Source organism: Hermetia illucens, chromosome 1 (assembly GCF_905115235.1).
Source record: "Hermetia illucens chromosome 1, iHerIll2.2.curated.20191125, whole genome shotgun sequence".
Classification (NCBI taxonomy): domain Eukaryota; kingdom Metazoa; phylum Arthropoda; class Insecta; order Diptera; family Stratiomyidae; genus Hermetia; species Hermetia illucens.
Genome location: NC_051849.1, coordinates 196,747,786 through 196,766,848, shown reverse-complemented (window position 1 = coordinate 196,766,848; position 19,063 = coordinate 196,747,786). Strand labels below are relative to the sequence as shown.

Sequence of the window (19,063 nt, the reverse complement as noted above, 5' to 3'; positions counted from 1 at the left end):
GAAGGTATGCAGTTGGGATTTAAACATTGCGAAATGATTTCTTTTTTTTCCTGCATTTTCCTCTTTTCCGCACTGGCATTTTATTCGATTTATATTTTTTTTTGCCACAAGCTCAAGTGAAGTATTTCACTCACGTTGCAAGAACTTTAGTGTTTACGTTGCAGTTCCTCTCAATTGGGCGAATTCAAGATATGCACATGCTGTTTCAGCTGTACACTGGTTGCAGGGCATAGATTGCCAGTTTGGGTAATAGCTGGGTTTCAGATGTACTGAAATTTTCATGTATATGCATGGAAAGTAGACATAAATTGTCGCAATCAACATATACTCTGTTCCCATGATTTGCAGGGAATGCATTTGTGTTTTTATGTGAATTCAACTAGTGCAGATTGCAGAGGTTATAAACTTTGTAATTCAACTGAGGGACTTCATCGGAAAAGAATCTTTTAGGTTCGAAATGCCGAAAAGCTCGAGAAATTAGGGGCTACAAAGCATATTTTGGCGTTTGGTAAATCTACTCTTGGTTTTTCTTTCCGGCAAAGAACGTGCAGGTCAGTAGAGAGAAAATCCGTGCCCGAGAGGGGGAAGGCGGGGCCCGGGGTCAAAATCATACGGGTCTGGGGTGAAAATTCCTCCTTGCCATAAAAATTCTTTTTCTGGACCCCAATAATTTCGGTCTCAGGTGGAATCAACTACCCTCCCCCTTTTCCACTCCTCTTACATATGACGAGCAAAATTCTGATATTGCTCCTTCGCGCGTAGTTTGATAGAGATATTTGTCAGCATTTGGACTGTGGTTCATTGCCGATCCTTCATTATTTACTTTTCGCTTAAGTGTCTGATGTGATGACAACATTTGGCAAATTACGTAAGCCTATTATAATTTTGGTTACCTACTTGAGCTATAAATCGGATTATAGGTCCTTGAAAATTAAGAATCAATTGTTTCCGACTAGACTATTCCATAACTCCTCCGAATATGAAGGGAATCCCTCCCACTCAGCATCTATATCATATTGAAGATTCGCCTACACATTTACTTCTTCCACCCGTCGATTCTTCCCTCGAACGACGTCAACAGTAGTTTTTAGCTTTGCCGCTTATTCAATGACAAAGAAGTCCTACACCTGGTGAGATGGAGAATGGGGGACCCTTTATCCTTTTTAAGTTCACCGTTCAGATATGCACTTTTGGGAACTTAGCACAGGTGGCGTTTTCTCTGTGCTGTTGGCAAGAGAAAGGTTCTGACAGTTCCGCGCTTTACCACTGATAAAAAATCTAATGATTTTGTAAAAGTCCTCTCCCGAGTAACAGAGGTTTATACTTTTTACCGTTGCCGTTCAATTTGGGAAACCATTTAGAAGTTATGGCTTTCTTTCCCTCTAAGAGTACTGTACTGTACCACACTGCATGTTGAGTGAGGAACTGTCAATGCTAAAACGTCAGCCATGCCTTACGTTTTTATGAACATGAAGTTCACTAAAGAGGTATGTTTGGATGTTATTTAAAATCACGACTGAAAATTGAACTTGGTGGACATTACTTTAAGAACGTCTAGCTCAATCTAAGGATATAATAATAATCACACTAGAGCGATTGTGCGTACTATATAAGATAAATTTGGAGCAAATTTATCACCACTGTCCTAGCGAACCAACGCACCCGTCAGCCCTTCACCCCAAAATGTACCAAGTAGGTCGACATGCCCTCCACAGGACTTGACAATTTCTCGAACCATTTGATGGTAATTTTTGAATAAATATCCTAGTCTAAATTCTTACAGGATCAAATTTACTGAAGAACTGAAACGTCTTGATAATTTGAAGGCGTTTTTGGATATCGAAGGAGCATTCGACAACACATCGCACACAGAGATACAGGATGCCCTGAGCCGCAAAGGAGTGGAAAACACCCTGGCACTCTAGATGGGCAAAATGCTAGAAAGCAGACAAATAGAGGTACAAACAGGTACAAATTCTATTATCATGAACACCACTCAAGGCTGTCCACAGGGTGGAGTACTATCGCCGCTGATGTGGAGTATGGTAGTGGATGAACTCCTGGACGTGTTAACTAATACTGGAATACAAGTCCAGGGCTACGCGGACGACATTGTTCTAATCTGTAGGGGCAAATATGAAGATAACCTATGTGATAGAATCCAAACTGGATTAAGGGTTACTAGTGCCTGGTGCAGGAAGGTGGGACTGCGGATCAACCCAACTAAAACCACCATAGTACCATTCACTAGGAGGCGTAAGCTGGATCACCCGAAAGCCATAACATTACATGATATGGAGGTGAAACGAGAAACAGAGGTCAAATATTTGAGAATCACGCTAGACCAAAAATTACTCTGGAAGACACATGTCGGAAACACTTGTCGAAAAGCCACGAGGGCTCTGATGACTTGCAGATCCATAGCAGGAAAAAAATCGGGTTGCAGCCCGAAGATACTACTTTGGATATATACTACAATAGTAAGGCCAATGATTACCTATGGAGCGGTAATCTGGGCAGAAAGAACCCAACTCAGCACAGAAGCCAGGGAATTACATAAGCTCCAAAGGCGTGTGTATCAGTGGGGCAATGAGGACATGCCCAACGGCATCCCTGGAAATCCTTCTGGGATTAACCCCTCTCCATCTGCACATACAGATGCAGGCAAGGAGATCAATATTCGGGATGGCCGGTAGTATGAGTGAGGCGGGGAGATGCCTAAAGCGAAGGAAGATTGATATCCTGTCTAGGCGGTATCCCGAATTACTGATACCGAGGGACAACATAACAACGAGGTTTCACTTCGATAAGAAGTTTGAAACACGTTGGAGTAACAAGGCAAACTGGGAGAGCGTGGCTGCGACATACGGCTTAAACCAGCAACTGTTTACTTGGTACACTAACGGATCCCTCACAGCAGAGGGAGCGGATGCCGGTGTCATTGATCCAAGGAAAATGTACTCTGAGCCAATGGGCAGGTACAATAGCATATTCCAGGCGGAAATTTACGCCATAGACAAATGTGCCTCCTTTAATCTGCAAAGGAACTACAGGGGGCAGAACATAGCTATTGTCACCGATAGCCAAGCAGCGATCAAGGCACTTAGGTCCAACCAGGTGAACTCTAAACTGGTATGGGAATGCCTTGAGAGACTGAATACACTCGGCTCGTCCAACAAGGTCTGGATACTTTGGGTTCCAGGCCATGCTGGGTTGGAAGGCAATGAGGCAGCGGATGAACTAGCCAAGAAGGGAGCAGGGATTCCTTTACATGGGCCAGAACCCTTCTGTGGAATCGGAAACGGTTTCATGGCTATGAATCTAAGGAACGAAGAGAAACGGTTGAGGGAACTATATTGGGCGGACCTACCAGGGATGGAGCAGTCCAGGGTGCTTATTGGGGGATACGAACCCATGCGTACAAAGGATTTCTTAAACCTCACCAAAAAGAACCTCCGAATCATAGTGGGAATTCTCACTGGTCATTGTCGGCTGAACTATCACCTAGGGAAGCTAGGGCTATCTACGGACACTGCCTGCAGGTTCTATGAGGAGGAGGCCGAAACCTCTATGCACGTCCTGGGACAGTGTCCGGCACTTGTGCAAAGTAGGTCGATACATCTGGGAGAACACTTAATACCAGATGCAAAGCTGAAACTTCTGGAAGTGGGGAACATACTAAAGTTCCTAACGGTTACAGGCCTGCTTGAGATACTATGATCAACAGGTACACTATAATCAGTAAAAGGGGCACAATAGTTCTTCAAGGACGCGGTACGACTTTCCCTTAACAGAATAATAATAATAATTTGAAACGATGAAAGTTTTAAGATGTATACCGAGATCAGTCTTTTGGTTTATCCTATGTAACTCTTCTTACAGTCGGAACACGTTGCTTTGTATATTTCGCTGAACTTATGTTTCAATTTTTGGATCCTAGTTTCGTTTTGGTTTCGTGTATCCTACTGAATAGCATTGTGCCAATATTCAACCCTCGGCATCAGTATTTTTAGTTTTGATGAAGCCACCGAGTCTGTGACCCCTATTTTTTCTTTCATTTCAATTTCGTTGACGAGGAATGTTAGGGTTCTGTTTCTCTTGTTTCTTCAGGCTTTCAATAACTGGTGGTTAGAAGCCGTGGTTGGAAAGGCACTACTTTATTTGGGCAGGAGTGGTTGAACTTTTCAGAATTGTCCGTTCTTGTTGGGTGGATTCACTTTTCTTATTTACTAATTTTCAAATCAGGGAACTTAAGTTCTCCGCCGCCTGCAATTTCTATCATAAAACTTAAATATCGATGTGCCTTGTTCACTACCTCCAGCATTAATAATAATAATCGTTGGCGCAACAATCCATATTGGATCAGGGCCTTGAAGTGTGTTAGAGCACTTCATTCAAGACCGTAACGGTACACTAGGAGGCAATGTGGTCAGCATTGCGCTCGCCCGAGATTATTACCCTGATTTGACTCAGGTACTCATTCACAGCTGAGTCGACTGGTATCCGACGTCAAATCACGATGCAAATTCCACTGCCACCAGTGAGATTTGAACCGCGACCTTCCGTATGACAGCCTAGTGCTCTAACCACTGAGCTATCCGGATACCCAGCATTTCCTCCACTTTGTCTCCATGGACAATGATGCAAATGTCATCTACAACCTTGTCTAGATCATCATCAAGCAAATCATTGGGATGTGGATCATTCTTAATACTACTAATAAACATATCACTCAAGAAGGGTGACAAAGGGTTCGAAGTGTCAGACTTTTGGATCTTTTGTTACTGTAAATAGTCGTCCTTGTCATGCATATCTTGGCATCCCGTTTCCACGTTTCCAAGTATACGGAATGTTTCCTTAATAGCCACTCCTTTAGGCAAAGGACCCCCTTATTCGACTGGATGGTTGGAAACAAGGCCTTCCACGTCAAATGCTACTAATCATTCATTTAGTACGTAAACGTCCTTGAATTTCTTGATGAGATCCTCTCTATTTCTAAACGATCTTTCAGAGGCTAGTACATCTAATTCTTTGAACCTGCCCAGCCGCAACAAGCAATATTTTGTGTGTTTCACAGAATTCTTTGCCAGGGTCGTCGAGAAATAATCTCTCGCCGAATTTCCTTTTGAATTATTTTATGCCAAGAAGCCAACAGCATCAGAGGAGCTCAGAAACGATATCGAGTTCGAAATTGTCAATGTTTTGGCCAACATGCGTCAATATCCTTTCTCCAGGGGACACTTAAGCGCGGCATCCCAAGTTTCTAGAGCCTAATCTTTTCTCATTTTAGCTTTCCTAGGAGTCTATTTTTATTTGTTCCAGTTAAAAATGGATTTATTGGGCTGGTAGTTCCTTCTTCTATTGCGCTGTCGAAATCCCTGTTTGTATCCTTTTCTTTTCCCACAAATTGAGTTCATTCTTCGATGGTTTCAGAACTTTCTGGCTCAGGGGTATATTGAGCCCTTTTCTTCCTGTCACTTAACTCGTGGCTCTTCCCAGGAAAAACGATTTCTCCTTTTAACGACGCCGTTGTTTATATGGTAGAATATTTAGAATTGCTAACTGATGTTCTATACCTTGTACAACAAGAAAACTTCCAGTTCCTTTGAGATTGTACCGAAATTCGAGAAATTCTGAATACTGAAGCGATGTGGGCAGACGGGTACCTTTTTTCTGGCCGAAAATTGGGGCAAGAAGTGAGATTTCGCACGCTGTATTGTCTTGGTGAAATAGGTAGCCATAAATCCACTCATATTGGTTTTTCTTCATTTCACAAAGTGCCTTTTGTAATAAACGGGATCTGCAGTTGCTCCTTTGATAGTCGTAAATTTCCAGTAACAAAAATAAGCAATCGAGACGATCTTTGTCTCTAGGTCATGTCCATACTTTCAACCTATATTCCCCTGTAGGATCCATTCTAAAGTTTGAAGTTTTCTCTAGGTTTCTTTCCTAATATGAAGGCATGGACGAGAAAGCAAACTTTTCTGCTTTCCACCTAGAACCGTGGCAATTTGGTCTAGTCATTCCTAATTATTTTTCTTAGTAAAAGATAGTATCTGTTGCCAACAATTCCCAATTTTGGCAGATCTTCCAAACATTGCACATAATCTTCTGGACATGAAAATCGCGCCTAGGAAAATAGGAAAGCCAGATTAAACTATAATATGGTCGAAACATATCGTAGCAAAGGGAAGGAACTGCCAGAAAGATATTCAGTTCCCCTTGCTAAGCGCATACCTTGTTTTAATGGGATCAATATCAGACAACGCAGTGTATGTCGTACAAGGAGTGGTACCAACTATGCTTCCAAAAACGGGTCTCTTTGGTTGCCCTTCTACCATAGCCCCTGTCTCATTTGATATCGAGGTTGACTCATCTGAATTGGCTGCGTCATTTCTTCCAGTTGTTAGCTAGGTTCGAGTGGAGTTGATAAGTTTTATGTACCTGCCACACTTTTAAGTCTATTTTTTGGATCGCGGTAGAGCAGAAGAAAAAAAAGAAGTTTAACCCAGTGGATGCATTTCTCTGGTACTAGGTGTCAAATTGCCTACCATATGACTTTGTGCAGAATGCAGTCAAATGCTTTCTTTAGATCGTGGACGATCATATAGTTAGGGCGACATTTGCGGGTATCGTTTCAGGAGTGCCATAGTTCTGAACAAACTCGGTTTATATTGTTTATCTTGTCAATCATCTCTAGGGATTATTGCTTTCGGTTGGTCGCTCCAGTGTTTTAACTGTTTCGAGGTATTACCTGTATGACGTCACTAGTGTCACCGTACTTGAGAAACGTGGATTAGTTGAGGATAATTTCAACAATGTCTCGAGTGCGCTCGCAAAGCAAACATGTCAATATCTTCACTGTGTAGGATAATTACCGAATCGGACGGTAATTTGAATATTCCTTAGGACTAAATTTATTTGTCCTCCTTCGGTTGTATAATAGAATTGAAAAAAGTTTCTTCCTGCGAAATACCTTAAGCAGACTCAACATGGTTTCCGCATATTTTCTTTGGCCTACTAAGCAAATTTCTGTTATTTCTCTCGTAAATGGGAATACACACTCTATCCAAGCGCAATATAATCTACAATCAAATATTCTACCCTGGATCCAATTCTTGCAACCACTGTCGTCAAACAAAACAAATCTCCCAAAATATACGATACCAGCCAGTAATTTATTCCAGACCCATTTTCAGAAACGAAACAGTAGCGTGGTTGCGCGTGATGTTTATTCAAACTTTTTACTCTGAGCAGTTTTACTGAAGAGTTCCATCCAATGCTACGGAACCAACGAAAGGGATGTTGCAAAAGTGGAAGATTCTGATTTGGGAACTGCAATCTGTCCGCGTTTGGAAAGTTGAATTTTCCGCACAGGAGTTGGTTTTATTGGATTGTTTCCGCACCGTTGTCGTGATGCAAATGGATCTTTAGTGTTACTTGGAAACAGCTATATTTAACGTAATGAAGAATCATATTCAGCAGCTAAAGGGATTGGGAACCAGCCGTAATGGCGTGGCAACTGAAATTCTATTCTGTAGGCTTACTTTGGGTTTTGTTGTGAATACAGAATCATAGTACAATCGTTACAATGCGTTTCTGCCTGACTTGTTGTAGTTGCAAAATTACGTAAGCTGGGCTTACGACGGTGGTGGAGTCGGGCATATCAAATCCACTAATGGGAATATGACATTTCAAAATTAATACTTCAAAAGAGGTACAATTTGCCAGAAAAGATATCTCAATCTTTGGTTTGTCTGTCAGAAATATTGGCATTCAATTTATACCTATGCAGTTTCCTGCATTTCGTTATTGTCAAATGGACTTTTTAAGGCTAATATAATCCTAAACTTCCGGGTAATTCTAAGGGTGTCTTCTCATTTTAAAATCATTCTGAAATTTGAATTATCTGTCGAGATTGACAAACAGGTGATAATTACTGCATATCTGTTTTTATCAATAATTATGTCCTAGATGTTCACCATTTTGAACTCTGATTTCCTCTATAGTAGAAGCAACCCGTTTAACATCACCTCACCTCAGCTCTGGGAGGAGCGTAACCAGTCAAATGTTTAAAATCAGTTTTGAATTGTGCTTCATCCCAACCAGATGCCGAATATTCGTTTACCGGAAATTGTGGTATTTTCATCTTAAGGATGTTCTTGTAAGTTGGGAGGAAAACCTAGGTCCGGAGATAAGGAATATAATCTAAATCCTTTTTTTGTTGTTGTAACACGTAGTCATTTGCAATTTTAGGCAAATCTATTCCTTTTGAAGGTTTCGTATAGATTTAATATTATATCTGCTTGTCGATCCCCTTTCGAGCCTGTCCATCACAGTTGCTCTGCATTAAAGACATGATCATATCTGTGAAAGCCAATGTGGCCCATTGGGTTTTCATTGTAATTTTTCCAAAGTAAAGGGAGCAATACTATCCATTGTTTTGATCTGAGCGTTGACTAATGGAAGATTTGTATTAATTCGCAAATGATTGATGTTATTAGACGCAGGAGATTCATGGAATTCGTATAACGTGAAAACTATTCCTCAATTTTCTAAATATGGTGTTATGCTGCTCTAGCTTCGTGATTACTTCGCCCGACATGCTTCCATTTGGGGCAAGCATCCAGAATGCAATGAAACGCGAATAGACTGATGTCAAACTACAACAATGTAATTGTTGCTCTCCTGGTTATCGCCAAAGTAGACACCGACTGTCAGAATTCATTTTGTTGAATTGCTGATAATCGATACACATTCTTGGCGTATCATTTTCTTTCTAAACAACAACGACTAGTCCTGAACATTCCGAAATATGTAGGACCTTTTTTCCTTTTTTAGCCATTTTTCGAGTTTGCTGTTCGCTCGTTCATTTTCTGCTTCTACTATGCCTGAGTGTTATCCATTTGGCCTTTAATTGTTGATCAGTTCTTAGTTTCGCCTATGCCTAATTTTGGTTTAGCAATGCTTTCTGACTCGCCAAAAACAAAAGGAGCATTTTCATGTCCTTAGAGAGAGCAAAAGCTTTGGTTGCATAAAGTGAACTATTGAATGTCAGTCCAGCCTATTGCAACCGTGGTTTCTTCAAATTTCTTCATCTATCGTGTTACGAGCAGACTAGAACTGCCATCAAAGGAACGCGAAGATCCTTCTTCGTATCTGAAGTGTTTTACGAACTCTTGAGTCCACATCCACGTGATGTCGGGCCAGGCCAAGTAGAGAACAGCTCACTCACTCTTTTTTGGTCCACGAATCTTTTTTCGAGCTTAGCCCGCTGGTCGTAGGGGTGAGAGAGAGGTCAGGCAGCGTCTAACGAGTTTCCTCTGCTCTGGTACAAAATCGGAAGATGTCTTCACCTCTTAAGTCTAAATGGGTTTTCAGTTTTTCTGAGCCATTATTCCCGAAGCTTTACATCGTCAAATTATCATTATACCCTCAGCCTTCATAATACGAGCTTAATGCTGGCGTTAGCATTACTTGTTTTTTTCTGTTTCCTAGTTCATATCCATCTCACGCATCTTTCCTTTTTTCGGCCAGACATTATTTTCTGTGGCAAAAAAAAAAATGGGTAGAACTTCCGAAAATGTGGGAAAATTTAAACCGCCTCCCGTTCCCGTTAACTTTTTATCAAATGCAGTTTCGTTCCAAGGACAGAGGGAACACTTCAGGCGCAACCTCACCCCTTGTGAACATCACCGAAACCGACTATTACTAACTCAAACCCCTAACCTGTACCAGTAGTACCATACGTAGGCCGTGTTAAGGAATTATTATAATCGGAGCAAACGACAGTCGGGGCTGCTTTCACTGAAGCAGCATCTGAAGAGTTGTCTCTTATCATCTCAACGAAATCGTAGGCAATTTTTAATTGAAAAAAGTGAGTCCTTGAAATGAGTGCGGTCCGCCATCAAATGCATGGAGATTCAGGAAGACCTGCAATATTCAGTGCAAATTTTTGATCCCTGTGTCGTTCTTATTAAAACTTTAGCTTTAATATAACAATAACGAATAGATGATCTTGTTCAAAGTAAAAGTCACCAGAGCCAATAAATTTGAAGAGACCGCGTGGAACACTCTAGGAGTCCACTATAATCTCATCCCTGGTACCCTATTTTTAATTCAAAAAAGTCCATGAAGTCTCTCCTTCCTCTGTCGGTTGATGACCGTTTCGTCGTTTCGCTTTCGATTGACTGAGGCCGGGTTACTTTGGTCTCTATGTTGCACATATTCGGTTCGGTTGAAGGAATTACTTCGAAATGCAACACGAACTGGGCTGATATTTGGCTTCATCTGTCAGCGCTTCTCAGCATATTTCTGACAATGTCCGGAGAGAACTTTCCTGAGTCTGCATGGAGTTGCCGATGGATTCACCTTTCACAAGAAAAAAAGGAGTGATCGGTAGAATATATCGGGGATTTCATGTGTTTGGCGATACATAATAATACTTCTCTTAAAAAATCGACTTTCTTATCTGAATGTATCGCTACTAAATCGCAGTCTTTTTTATTTGGAGTGCTGCCGATAGCTTAAGGACGAAAGCAAAAAGAAAACCAGTGTGGTTAGGTTAGAAATGGAAGATGAAGAGAGGAGGAGAAATATGACCAGGAGAGAGAAGAGCAAACTTAGAATTTTATATTTTATAAAACGAGCCAGGTCTAGACAGTAGGGCTTCACAAAGTTTAAAGTCTTGAAGTCACTCGTGGTGAGTGGCAAGTCCTGAAACCAGGGCTCGTTGGAAATGTTAAGGAAGACACGAGAGAAAAACTCACCTTACCGGTCGTTCTTGCTCGTTTGGCATCAACATTCGCCATTTCGTTGTAAGAATTTCCGCTATGCCCAGGAAACCAGAGTGTGAGCCCTTTTTTCAAATGAATTTTCCTCATTTCATCGTGAGCTCGAACAGCAGGTAATTGACTGGGGTTTTGTTAATGAGGGCTTTAATGGTTTGAAGGGAGTCCGTGATGATTAGGATTTTCTTTAGTTTAGCCGTACCTGAAAGCTTGATTGCTTGGACAATGGCTAATAGCTCAGCCGGGAGAACAGGGGTTTTGCTTGTCCTGAGCATAGAGCAGAGTTGTTGTACCTTTGAGAAAACCGCAAATCCGGCGTCGATCGAGATATCAGTTACCAGGATCGTAAAGCCAAGAGCTTTCCATTTTTGAGCTTCGATTTCACCACATGTGGCAGGATCTGCTCTGGAGGGGGAGTCGTTATCCCCATAGGGGTTTAATATGGAGAAGTGCTTGAACGGGACGGGGGTTATGTCTGCATGTGAGCTTTTTAGGATAGAGTAAAATTTATTGAAAACAGTCGTTAGTGATGAGGGCATAAAAGCAGAGGTTGAACATTTTGGCATTGAGAATCTCTTTGACTGCTAGTAAAGATCTCCTGTAAGAGGGAGGAGGTTCACCCGTTTGCGCAAAGATGACATTCGTTGGAGAAAGTCTCATGAGGCCAAAACAACGCCTCAGGGAAGCCGCCATAATAGATTTGATTTTCTTCTCAAGTACTTGGGAGCGAATACTGAAGAAGTGTCGTAGTCAAGGATTGGTCTAACAATCCCCATAAATAGCTTGAGAGCTTCTCTAGGGTGAAGTCCGCAGCTGGCTCCGGTGGCAAAATATATGACCCTGGTGACCTTCGTGGCGTTACCCGAGATGCATTTAATGTGCTCCTTGACTGAAAGAGGAAGAGATGATTCTTTCCAGGAAGGTGATTGACTTTTTATGCTCAAAATAGACATTGTTGTATGTCTGGAAACATCAAGCCGAGAACGATCAAAAGTAATCGTGCATGACTTTTCCAGGTTGACGGGAAATTTTAACAAGTTACATTGATTTATGAAGAGATCTGTCTATTGTCGAAGAATTTTTTCTGCATCCTCCCGGGAATCCCTGAGACTATATTTAGAAAGCCATCAGCATATTGGAAATTTCCACGTTCCTGGAGTATTTCTTTTGAAGAGAGGTCGTATAAACGTTGGAAGATTACTGGGCTAAGGATACACCCTTGGGGAATGTCGTTTATCAGGACATTGTGACCCTGCATGGTTAACTTCCTATTGCGCATGATGTTCCATATTCGCAGGATGATGTCCTGGGAAAGATTCCTGTCAGGCATGATTCCTATGAGAAGTAGGTCCACTCTCTCGTAGGCTCTGCTGATGCCCAGGGATACAGGAAGAACACGTTTTTTGTGGCTTTTTTCAATGGCGATGAAGTATCAAGTTATTGAGACACGAGGATGTGGGCCTGTGTATTGTGTAAGCAAAATATTTCTCTGCGAGCAGACGGAGATCCTTCAGAGCTGGGACAAGCCTGAATTTGGTCATGGCACTCGTTAGCTTGGAGAAAATGTTTAGGAGAGTGATCGGCCTAAAGTTGTTGAGATCATTTTGAGATTTACCCTTCCTGGGGATCGTCGTCTGGTGCATTCTAAGATAGACATGCATCATTTAACGCATCCAAAAGAACTTCTCGTGCCGATTGGTTCAGCCACTGGATACAGGTGTAGCTGATCGCTTGTCAAGAATCTTCTGGAATTAATGCAGGAACAAAGGTTGAGAGCAAAAGGGATAGCCTGAACGAAGGGGAAAGAAACGGATCCTGAAGGGTTTTGAGCTAGTTGATCTGACTCCAGAAATCTTTGGAAGATTTGCAGTCCGTGATGTTCATCCGAACATCATTGGCCCATACCAAAGAGGCTTCACTCCAGGCAAATCAGCAACAGATCAGATTTTCTCTCTGCCGCAAGCGATGGAAAAACTGTTGGAATATGGACAACAGTTGCACCATCTATTCATCGACTTTAAAGCCGCCTATGATATCTTACGTGATGTCCGGATAGCTGAATGATTAGAGCGCAAGACTGTCGTACGGAAGGTCGCGGTTCAAATCTCACTGGTGGCAGTGGAATTTGTATCGTGATTTGACGTCGGATACCAGTCGACTCAGCTGTGAATGAGTACCTGAGTCAAATCAGGGTAATAATCTCGGGCGAGCGCAATGCTGACCACATTGCCTCCTAGTGTACCGTTACGGTCTTGAATGAAGTGCTCTAACACACTTCAAGGCCCTGATCCAACATGGATTGTTGCGCCAACGATTATTATTATTATTATTATTATGATAGCATAGCCAGAGTAAAACTGTACACGGCCATGAGAGAGAATTTGGTATCCCGAAGAAACTAATAAGACTGACTAGGCTGCCCCTGACCAATGTGCGAGGTCAGATAAAAGCAGCCGGATCACTCTCAAGACCATTCGACATCAACAATGGTCTACGACCTGGCCTGGAGAAAGTGATCCGTGATGCTGAGGTAAATGCAAGAGATACGATCCTCTTTAAGTCCACCCAACTACTGCCCTATGCTGACAATATCGACATCATGGGAAGAACCACCCGAGGTGTACAAAGTGCCTTCATCCAGATCGAGCAGGCGGCGCGAGATCTTGGGCTACACACCAATGAAGGTAAGACAAAATATATGGTGGCAACTTCAGCACCGAAGACGAACCAACCAACAACGTCAAACTGCACTGGTCAAACAGGAAGAATAAGGATAGGAGAATACAACTTTATGACCGTTGACAATTTCTCCTATCTAGGGTCGAAAATCACGACCGATAACAGCTACGATGATGAAATCCGCGCACGGTTGTTGTCAGCCAACAGAGCCTATTTCAACTTACAAAACTGTTCCACTCGAAACGTCTCACCATAGGGTCAAAGCTCTTACTGTACAAGACTATGATCTTGCCAGTCCTTATGTATTCCTCGGAAACTTGGATTCTTAGCAAGAAAACTTGGCCGCGTTCGAGAGAAGAATCCTCTGAAGAATTTTTGCCTCCTACATGAGGATGGACGATTCCGTAGCCTACACAATGACGAAATCTATGAGCGATACCATGACCGTCCGGTTGTGTATGAAATCCGGCTCAATAGTTTACGGTGGGCGGGTCACTTAATCCGTACGGATGAGGATGATCCCACCCGGAAAGTCTATAAGGGCAATATCTATTGTAGAAAAAGAAGACGAGGCAGACCCTGCCTAAGATGGAGCGATGGCGTGGGTCAGGACGCCAGACAGCTTTTAGGGATATCGAATTGGTGTGGACCTCGGCGCAAAACCGGGATATCTGGAGTTCCTTATTAAGGCAGGCCTGGACCGGATACCGGTTGTTGCGCCGTTCATGATGATGTTCATCCGCGTGTTATGCTAGGATTTCTTCTTTGCCTCCCACACAGCCCGTAACCAGTTATTTCTTGCCTCGTTAAAAATTTTGAAGTTTTCCTGATCAGGTATTATTCAAAAGTTGCTGAAAGTTTGATGTTTTGCCCAGAAAAGAGGTTTTAGCTCTGCAGACCGTCAGTGTTTCTGCACTAATCCTCTGCCATTAGGCTTGAATGTGCGTGACTTGATTTGTGACAATTTCAGCTCTTTCTTTAATGTTAGGGGGAAGGGTAATATTTTAGAGGGTGAGCTGGAGATGTGAGTACCCAATTTTGGACGCCCAGTTTTGGGATATCCTGTTGTTGTGAATGAGGATAGGTCGGTGATAGCTTTTTAAGATCTCTTCCTCCGCAGTGTCCCACAACCAGTTGGTTTCGACTGAGTTTGATATTGAGATAGAGGGAGAGGAACAGAGCATGGGGTTTGTTGCGTGAAGAAGTGTGAAAAAAGTTGGTTGTTGAGCAACCAAAAATTTGAGTTGTTAATAACTTTCTCGAGGGCGAGGTCTTTGGCAGAAGTGTAATGATCACCAGCGGAGTTTGAGCGAGCATTAAACGAGAACATTGTGCTTGCCCTCGAGGAAGTAGATCAGCTGGTTGAACTTCCTTTTGAAAGCATTTCTGTCTGTGAAGGGAGGAAAGTATAGGGATGTAAATTAGGTTTCAGGTTACATGCTTCAGTAATGATATCCATGTCTGATTAGTAACGGATTTTGCGGAAACGGATCCCCTTGTCGAGCGCAATGCCGACCCCACCTGCATTGCAAGTTAAAAGATTACAACAAGAATTACAAATACTAGGAAACGTCTCCTTATGGGAGCAACACAGTCGGTTCTGCTCTATGGTGCGGAGGTATGGGCTGATACCCTTGACAAAGAGGTGCATCGTAAACGCCTTGCTAAAGTGCAGAGGCGGGATGTTTTGCGAATAGCGTCTGCTTATCGCACCGTCTCCGAACCGGCTGTAATGGTGATCGCGGGAGTGATCCCTTGCAAAAGCGCAAGGCTATCTATCGTCGTAAAGGCTAGAAGTTAAGATAGGTGGTTGCCCATGAAGAACGTCAACGCACCCTTATCGAGTGGCAACTTTCTTGACAAAATGAGCCAAAGAACAGATGGACTGCGCGGCTCATAAACAAATTAACACACACTTTTTTCTCTTGCAAGAGGTGGGACGGTTTTCGTCAGAAGCTTTATGCAGACACAGGGGAATCATGCTGACCACAGAAAATCTCCTCTTGAGAGAAGTCTATTTGTTGAAAGTTCAGAGATGGACTTTCTCCGCGTGATGTAGCTAGGATTTGACTTAGAACTTGAATCGAGTTATTAATTTTAGTTCATCCTAATATTTTGTATCTGTTCAGTAATTAATCAATTTTTTTCTTTTTTTCCAGGTAAGTCCCTTGTTCACTTTTCATAAAAATAGTATCTTACGTAAGTAGTCACCTTTTCATACGTAGAAGTACGTGTTTTTCTCTTAATTTTGTCATATGAGTCACATAAAGGAATCTTTGTGCCCTTTCATTGTGGACTATGGAATATCCTCGTTAGTCAATCCATTAAATAAATACTAGTTGGAGATTATTCCGTTTTTGGCCAAATTTCATTTTTCTACCATATGAACAGTATTTCGGGAACCATTTGTTCCCTGCTTCCGCTGAAAAAAATTAACCAAAAACGGCGCAATCTTTTACTGATTTTCGTTCAACGTCCTTTTATGTAGGGGAAATGAACAACAAAGGTTACTTACGTATTCTAGAAAGATTTCAGTGTTTTATTGCGAAAACAATAAATTAATTGTAATACAAAATTATTACAAAACCAAATAATTTCCTTTGCAATTGCTTCATTTGCTCTTCTCAACAATTCGCAACAATGTCGTTTCCTTTGAAAAGAAATCTTCCAAATGCAACAGATCCAGAATTATTCTAACTTTCAAGCCATCAATTTACAGAAATCCACTTGAATTTAATGAATTCAATCCGAGAAACGTTTCTATAATCTTCCATTGTATCCTCCTCCACAATACAATAAACTTCTTCCCAAGAAATCCTTATTGCAGAATGAGAGTAGGTAAAACAGAATTCTCGGATCCTTGAAAGCATTCGAACATCCCCCGAGATGACAGGATCTAGTTCAAACTAAAACTGGGTGAAAATATTCAATGTTGCCATTGCAAAAATGCACATTTGTTGGGGATAGTGTGTTTATGGGATGCAGTCATGATATAAAATGAAGCAACAATGAAATGAACGTTGTTCTGAATTTTCCATCCCTTGATGTAGGGTAGTGTCTACGGCTCCGTCCGGGGTCTCTGTTGCTTCCATTGATAAATGGCTTGAAAGCAAAACTTTTATTTTCACTGCTTTAGTGAGGGCTTTGGAATTAGTTGGCCGATTTAGTACGTATGCTTTTGGGATCCTTCCTTTTATGGAGCGTTTGTGAAAGACCACTTTCTAGGACTTTTTGGTTTATATTCAGAACTCTTCTGATTTTTGGATGATAAGTTAATGAATGCGGACGACGACACGATGAAGAAATGCTTTGTCTGGGGGTGATTTCAACACCACACATTTCGAAATTACCCCTGTAGCCCGGCTCCCCGCTCGTTCTCCACATCCTTTCGCACCACTTCATCTCAGATTGGTGTGCAGCTCGTTAATATCTGTCACGGCGCTTAGGTCATGTTGTTGTAAGTGGGTATGGCTTAGTCAGTTTTTGTTGAGATTTTTCTTGCTGCGAGTATGTCGTCGTTTTGTTTCCCACCGTCAACCTCTATTTAATTAACTTTTAAGAACCTCAAATTAATAAAACATCACTTAAGACTTGTGTTTGCTACATGAGTGATTAATGGCTGTACGTGGAACCGTTTGCTTCTGCAGCCACACCATCAGCCCGTTGAGTTTCGCCCGGGCGAGTAACGTCCAACCCCCCGGGGAATCTGGGGTACTTCTCTTGTATGTATTTAATATTACAGGGTATGCAGATACGACATTGTACTCCAGTATATTTATGTAGATCGATTGTGTGTAGTGAAAATGGAGATTGCGTGGCTTACCGACAAGAGAGTGGAGACAATATTCTTGAGTCTTAAGGGATTCGAGTGGTACTTGAATATGTATACGAAGTGGAAATCCCAAGTTTATTTCCATGAGGAGCAATTTATTCTGGTTTGAGAAATTAAAAAAAAAAGAATACGAAACGAGGGAAAACGCAAGAGATAATGTGTTTCACCTTGATATGGTTTCCAGTGGTGAAAAGCTGGGTATTCTCGCTAGTGATGTTGGAAACGACACTATTATTGAAAAGCGGACGCTTTTAATTTACACACAAAAGAAATATGGTCCACTGGAGACCTGGCCTACAGTCATAGATTTTCCCGGCCTTAATCGAAATTGAGGACTTCTCTAACTATATATCAAATCAACTTCACATCTTCAGCGCGTTTTGGGATCAACTTCCATTGGGAAGTAGACCAAAAATAAAACATTGTGTGGACCCGATGAACCGAAGAAACACAGAAAAAAAAAATTAAATAAGATTGGGTATTGCCGTAGAGCCTGGGCGACATCCCAATTCAACAATTGTTCCGCTACCATAAATTCCCCATTTCTCGCCATTCGTTTCATCAGCAGAAGAAGGAAAATCGAGGCGGGTAGATTTGTAGGTGAAATATTTTCTTTTTCTTGGGATGTGAAATGCCATCATTCACCACTAGACCGTTTCATGTGGTCGGGTCGAGTTGTTGACGCTGGTAAGATGCAGTTCATCACATTGGATCTAGTTAATTTTCTTCGTGCTCTATATTTTCCAGACTGACAATTGCTATTATGGAAAATGTTTTTGATGGCGTCCATTTTGGAAGGTATGTTCTCGAATTTCTGAGAATATGGGGGATATGTTTTCAGGAAAATTTATTTGTGTTGGGTTGTGTTTTTTAAGCTAGGGCTGCAGCTTTTTGGAAGAATAGTTGGCGGAATGTGCCACAAATGTTGTTCTGTTTGTTATCCGTTAAGGAGAGGTTCTACACTTGAGAGGCGAAATCGTGCCTATTTTTTGGGAATTGATTGCAAAGGATCTAATAAAAATATCTACACAAACTCTTTTTTTTTATTGAAAGGCTAGAAGGATGTGCCTTTCACACCGTATTTTTGAAGAAGTTCGAAATTGAACTCCACGGCCGTGGAACGCCCTTGAAAATGTCACGAAAAAAGCATAGGTGTCATTCTTATTCGACATCGCAACCAACCAAAAGGTCAAAAATCTTTTGGGGGCAGTAAAAATGAAAATGTTGCCCGGCCGATCAGAGAACTGAACAAATGAAAAAAAAATTGGGTCGATTCAATATTCTATATTTCATAAAAGCAAATCTGGAAAAGGTAACTTTCCATCCATCTCTCTCCCGTTCAACTCGTGCGGTACGTATTCACCGACCTAATTGAACCTTGTGTTACCTAGGGCTAAAATGACACAGATTCTCACTTCCTGCCCTCAATTTCTCTACTTATTAAAATATCTAAGATTGGAAGGCATAAGTGGCATTGGATAGGTCACACATTAAGGACGGGCAACAATTGCATTGGTGACTACGCTATGTAGTAGAACCCTCTCTTCCAAGATAGCTGACGGGTGGGTCGCCTCAGAGCATTTCGTACAGAACAGTAGAGGAGTGCCCGAGCTATACCCCACAAAGGGTAAAAACCATTTTATGTTAAATCTATCATGCATTCATTAGCACGAAATCTTCCAAATGTTGCGCGCATTATTTACATTTGCCTCCAAATTATCCTTCACACCTCTCCCGGGATGAGAGCTCCAGTCTTCTATAT

At 41.8% G+C, this 19,063-nt stretch overlaps 1 protein-coding gene across 2 annotated transcripts in view; it reads left to right on the top strand.

Annotated features, from left to right (window-relative positions):
* Positions 1 to 19,063, top strand: part of LOC119649636 (hemicentin-1) — a 577,621-nt gene that overhangs the window by 406,949 nt on the left and 151,609 nt on the right. The gene's annotated exons all lie outside the window — the stretch shown is intronic.